This window comes from Juglans microcarpa x Juglans regia, chromosome 7S (assembly GCF_004785595.1).
Source record: "Juglans microcarpa x Juglans regia isolate MS1-56 chromosome 7S, Jm3101_v1.0, whole genome shotgun sequence".
NCBI classification, from domain to species: domain Eukaryota; kingdom Viridiplantae; phylum Streptophyta; class Magnoliopsida; order Fagales; family Juglandaceae; genus Juglans; species Juglans microcarpa x Juglans regia.
The window spans coordinates 14,172,118-14,178,150 of record NC_054607.1 but is presented as its reverse complement, the minus strand read 5'-3'; positions in this window follow the sequence as shown (position 1 = coordinate 14,178,150).

Below are 6,033 nucleotides of genomic sequence, written 5' to 3'. Positions count from 1 at the left end.
CTTTCTAAAATCATTTTATAAAAAGTCCCACCACAAGAACAGGCGTTACATAGTGGTATCAGGGTGAGATGTGGTCGCCGGTGTGAGGTGGTGGAGGTGTAGTGGCTTGGGTAGTTGCATACAGCGGCGCTTGGGGCTGCGCACAGTGAAGCCGTGCCTAAGGAGCTACGGACGTGGATGGGAGAGAGTGGCTGAGAGGTGGAGGCTGGGTTCGGTGGTGGGAGCTCGCCGGAGTAAGAGGACGCTGGTGGTGGTGAGGCCAGGCGGCATGCGGCGGCGCTAGGCTGGAGGGAAAGAGAATCGGGTGAAAGGGAGAGAGGCGTGCGGCATATGTTGGGGGAGAAGGAGGAGAGAGAAAGAGGGAAGGGAAAAGTGAGGGAGAAAGAGAGAGGGGTCTGGGTTTTAATCCTAACCCTTTTATCTTGGGATCTTCAGAACGATCTAACGGTGGACTTTAAAACACTGATTTGAAAATGCGTAAACATTAACTTAATTAAAAGCACTGAGATGAATTAAGATAGAATATTATTTAAACTAAACTTTAGTTTATAAAATAATATTCATAATGAAGTCTTATTTAATATCTTTAAAAGAATAAAACCATTTAATTAATTAGAGTTTTCAACATAATTAAAATCCCATAATATTTTACATAACTGAAATCATATTAATAAATGATATTAAAATCAGTTCTTACAATTATAATATTTTTGGAACTCTTAAAAAATATTATAATTATCTTATTTAAAATCAAGTTTAGTTCGATAACACTGGAAATACCTCATATAAATATTTATAGTGCATTTAAAACACTGGGTGTACTTTAGAAATCACATATTATCTTTACAAACACGCCATCGAAATTCGGCAAGTATAATGAGGCTCGCAGTCGCTAGAGAGAGAAGGGCAAAGTGTTACATAATTTCCGTTTTCGGAATTTGCTTGACGTCAGAAAGAATGAGCGGGGTGTTACAATATTGGACACAAAGGATCTGTAAGAATGTGCCTCTGGTGTAAATTTAATTTGGTAGATAAAGCATCTATGCAAGCATGCCATACGAAACTTTATCTACATTAGTTGTATTCATCACCCAAATTCTTTTCCAAGTACATCATAAACACCTTGAACTAAAGACTCCCCTTTGTTGCATGTTAGAAGACATTTATGCAAATGGTATGCATTCTTTACTGAAAACCAACTATTAGAAATGTTCCTCCAAACCAATTTATCCTCACAGTAAGTTAAGCTCACAGGTAATTTTAAAGTTTCCAAGATATCTTCATCAATGAAAGACATCTTTTAGCAGATGCTTATTCCATGAACCTTCCTTTTTATCTATATGATTTGCAACTACTGCATCTACAGACAGTAATTTAATAGGGGATTGAATTCGGCATGAACTTCCCTTGAGTATCCATTTATCTTTCCATATGTGAATCTTCTTCCCATCATCAACATGCCGCATAAGTTCTTCACTCAACAGATTGGTGGTAGTTATGATACTTCTCCAAGTAAAGGAAGGTTTAGGCCCCAAACCAGCTTGCAAGATAGTAGTAATAGGAAAATATTTGGGCTTAAAAATCCTGGCTGGAAGGGAACTCGGGTTTGTAAGCAGTCTCAATGCTTGTTTAGCCAAAATGGCCAAATTAAAAATCTCTAAATCCCTAAAACCAACTTCATTGTGTTTTCCCAAAGCTCAGAGTATCCCAACTCTTCCATTGGAATTTGTAAAAGTTGTCTTGATGCCCTCAGTAGAAATTGGAAATCATAGTATTAAGTTTTTTAAACAAAACCTTCGATAGTAAAAAGAGACTCATACCATAAGTTGGTATAGCTTGGATGATGAGGACTTCTTTCCCAGTCTATCATAGAAATTTGGTCTTCCAATCATCTAATCTTCTACCAACCTTCTCAACAATCCCTTGAAAAGCTACTACATGTGATCTTTGATTAAGTGAAAATAATGTAGTAATTGAGCATGGAAATTAGGATTTTTTGTCTGAAAATGAATTACATATGCTCATTTACACAATAGAATTACAACAAGGACACCACAAGGTCAAAAAGGGAAAAACTCATGTAAAATGCTTTCTTAGGCCACTCATGTCACATGCAAAACACTTGGAGAAAGAAAGAGGGAATCTCTTCAGCACTCGATAACCCTTTCTGTCTTGCTTCTCAGACCTCGCACCCTAGAGCAACCATATGGAATTGGAGGGAGCAACAACCTGGAGAGTGGAATTGGAGAGAGCACATGAGAGGATGTGGAAGGAGAGCTTATGTAACGATCCAATCTTACATTTTTAGGGATAAATTATGGATACTTTTATTAGGCTCAATAAATGAGTTAAAGCCCATAAGAGAGTCATCGAATAAGTTATTTTTAATTGAACCTAGAGTTAAGGCTCCATTATTATTATTATTATTTTACTCCAAGCTCATGAGTGTTAGACTCCAAACACTATTACCATTGTGCTTTCCTTCCATAATAAAACTCCTAACGGATTTCCTCTATTAACCACAACCATACACATCTCTTTCCCTAGAATTTATTTTTTTTAGCGTTCACTATCACATAGATGTATATACGGTTTAGACCCCGGCCTTATCCATCTCTATCACTACACGCATGGCTTTATCGTAACCGTTTCCTCCACATGCACGTTTGTCACTTCTAGGTTTTCCTTTTGGTTCTCAGCCAGCTATGTCTATAAATATGTTTAGCCCTCTACATGAAAAGAATAGTTCGCTGCCGCCCAATGTCAAACTGCTCCACATCGTGACTCCCAGACAAGCACCCAGACCTCACCCCCAAAGTCAGCCATGAAGCCATCGTCGAAACCCAACAACCCACACCTTTCCCCTTGGTCACAACTTGGGGCAAATAGCACAACCACCTGCACGACAGGAAACTCGTGCGTTATCACTGCCTAACCCACGTAAAGCATAAAGCTTGGCCACCTCCCCTCAGTCCATCCCATAGCCTCGCCACCCAAAGCCAAGCCAACCACGCCGCAACCCTTCCATCTACTCAGCCACCGTGTGAATGCCACTGCACAAGCTCTATGCACGGCAACCACGCATGGTAGCCCTGTTTTACTACCCTAGAACAGAGTAGTTTCGGAGCCAATCGTAGAGACAAGTTTCCACCTTGTCAGCCGTCACTCCTCACCGGAGACTACCACAGAGCACGCCGACAGTAAGCTCTCCTTCCTCCACGACGTGCGTCGACACCTCTAATCTCCTTTCTGTTGTTTACTCTCCACTGCAAAGAATGAAAGGGCCCTGTGTTTTGTTCAACCACCACCGGCCACCTTAGAGGACATCAGATCACCTCATTGTAGCCACAAAACTCATCGACCAGGCGCTTCCCTTCACCTCGCGCTATTTCGGTAAGCCCACAACCTGCGTCACCCTCTTCTCTCTTGGTTGCTCTAGGTTTGATAGTTTCTCTCTCTAAACTCTCACTCCCTCCCTCTATGTCACACCACCATAGTCAGGAGGATCCCCTAACTGCTCCACCGTAAACCTTGGCCAGCCACCATACCCACCATCGTGGTTGCCTTCTCCCTCTCTCGGTGAGCATCACACCACCCTCCTCTCCCTGTAAGCCTGTGTTCCTTTTTATTTCCGTTATCTTCTACCTTCCCAAAATGCCCATGTCATTATGTTGTTTTCCCAAAAATGCTCTTGTTTTTTAAAGATTAACAGTTGAAAATAATTTAGTATTTGGAAGATTTTTAGGTTTAGAAAATATAGGATATTTTAGTAGTTTAGATTTTAAATAAAATCACATGTTTAATTAGAAATTTATGCAAATTATGTATTTATTTTTATAGGCAACCATTTATGTGCCAAAAATAGTGGATTAGCGCTGCAAGATAAGTAGCATGATTATTTCCTTATACGTATGTATGGTAAACTGCTTGTCTTTTATAAAAAAAAAATTATGCATGTAACCCTCCATTGGAAGCCCTTTCTACATACCCAAGACATGATAAAATTACGAAAATCCATGATTTTATGTAAAGTATTATGCATTAAGTTATTTATGAAAATTCATAATTTTATGAAAGGAGTTATGCATCAAAAGTTTTATGAAAATTCATGATTTTATGTGAGAGTTATGCATTAAAATAATTTATGAAAACCATGCATGATTTTATATGAAGATTTATGCATTAAAGTATTTATGAAAAATCATAATTTTATTTGAGGAAACATGTATCATGGAAATTATGAAAGAATGCGATTTCATTTGAAATCTATGATATGATATGACAAGTATGCATGTGATTTCTTTTGGAACCTATAATATGACAAGTATGCAAGTATGATTAAGATAATATATGTAACGGCCAATGTTATGATATAAAGACGGTACCTATGTTATGGGCATATTGCATTGCCAGGTTGTACATGCAGGTAGTGCACCCAGTATGTCTTCCTTATGTATGGATTCCACAACCTACGGCCACGAGCAAAATCAAAATCTACTTCGATTCGCTAACCCTAACTCACGAGGTTCAACAATGGGTATCGGCCAATGATAAGTGAAGGATAAATTCATGTTATTTACACATGTATTTTATGAGTATGCACATTTTTCAAAAAACCTTATGTTTATTATGTTTATTGTATGATGTGTTGCTTACTGAGTATTTGACTTATTTTTGTATATTTTTATATTTTAAACCACCCCAGGTGATAACATTTATGAGGATGAGACTGTAGGACAAGACTTGACCCCGATATAGATTTTGCTTTGGTTAGTTTTATGGTTTAAGGTTTGAACAAATTATTCTGATAAGTAAATGAGACTTTCGTATCTTTTAAAATAAGTGCTTCCACAGACTATTTTAGATTTTAAGTATTTATTAAATTTTGTTTTATTTACCGAATCGTTCGCATCTGGCGCATTTTTAAAAAGAAAAGTTTTTAAATTCAAGTTTAGTAGCACATTAGCTTCCCGAAAATGTTAAAAATGTCTTTATTGGGGAGCGGGGTGTTACAGTTTAAAAAGCAGGAGATGGTGTTCTTGAAGGCGTTGGGAATTTTTGGCAGAGTCTGGAAACCAATTCGAGAATTCTTCTTTCAATTTTAGGGTTTTTGGTTTCTCTTTCTTTGGATTATGGAAACTTTATTTTTCCTGATTGACAATTTATTTTCATACTTGATGAGTGAGTAATTTCGTAACCTAGGTTAAGGGAAGCCTAGTAGGGTTTCAATGGGGGTTTTTTATTTCCGTTCGGTTTTAACTTGTATTCTCCATAGGTTTCTGTCATTCTTGTAGAAACTGAGATTAAGGTTTTCTACTTTCTTTTTGGTTCATCGTTGATTGAAGGCACGGTGAATGCTTAAGGAATGTAGAGGCCCTAATCCTGAGTTCCATATTGATTATTGGCCTGATGTGAAATTTATTGAAGTTATTCAAAAAATATTTCATTAGTGCTTACATCCTATACATCATCCAAATGCTTTAATCTTGACTGAAATTGCATTTGATAGTAATTGTTGAATGTAAAACTCCCTTGAAGGCCTTCTATGCAAAGGAGACCCAAAACCTAGGTGTTTGTCCAAAAGTTCCTTCGAAATTCGATTTTGAGTATTGCATTTGGTTTTCTTAAGTCAACACAGAATTTTCAGTTTCTTTGGTTGCTGCATATATTTCAGTTTGCACCCAATCCATTTTATTCTCATCTAGGGTTTTCAAAAAAGAAACAAAAATTACTTCAAATCATTTGATTCTTTTAGTGTGAACAATCTGGTTCACACCTTTGCTCAGTGATTACAAGGATTTCTCCAAACAAACATCTAATTTTTTTAATCCTTTTTATTTCATTAGAATGACACAGCTTTTAGTCATAAAATGTCTTAATCCTTGTGAAATCGACCTTAGGACTCTCACTATACAATAACTAGACACCTTCTGTGTGGCGCTCCCAAATTCCACTTGGGATCGGACGGACATCCGAATCGTTGGGACATGCAACACAAGGTTACATGCCCCCTTTCATGACATATAAGATGTA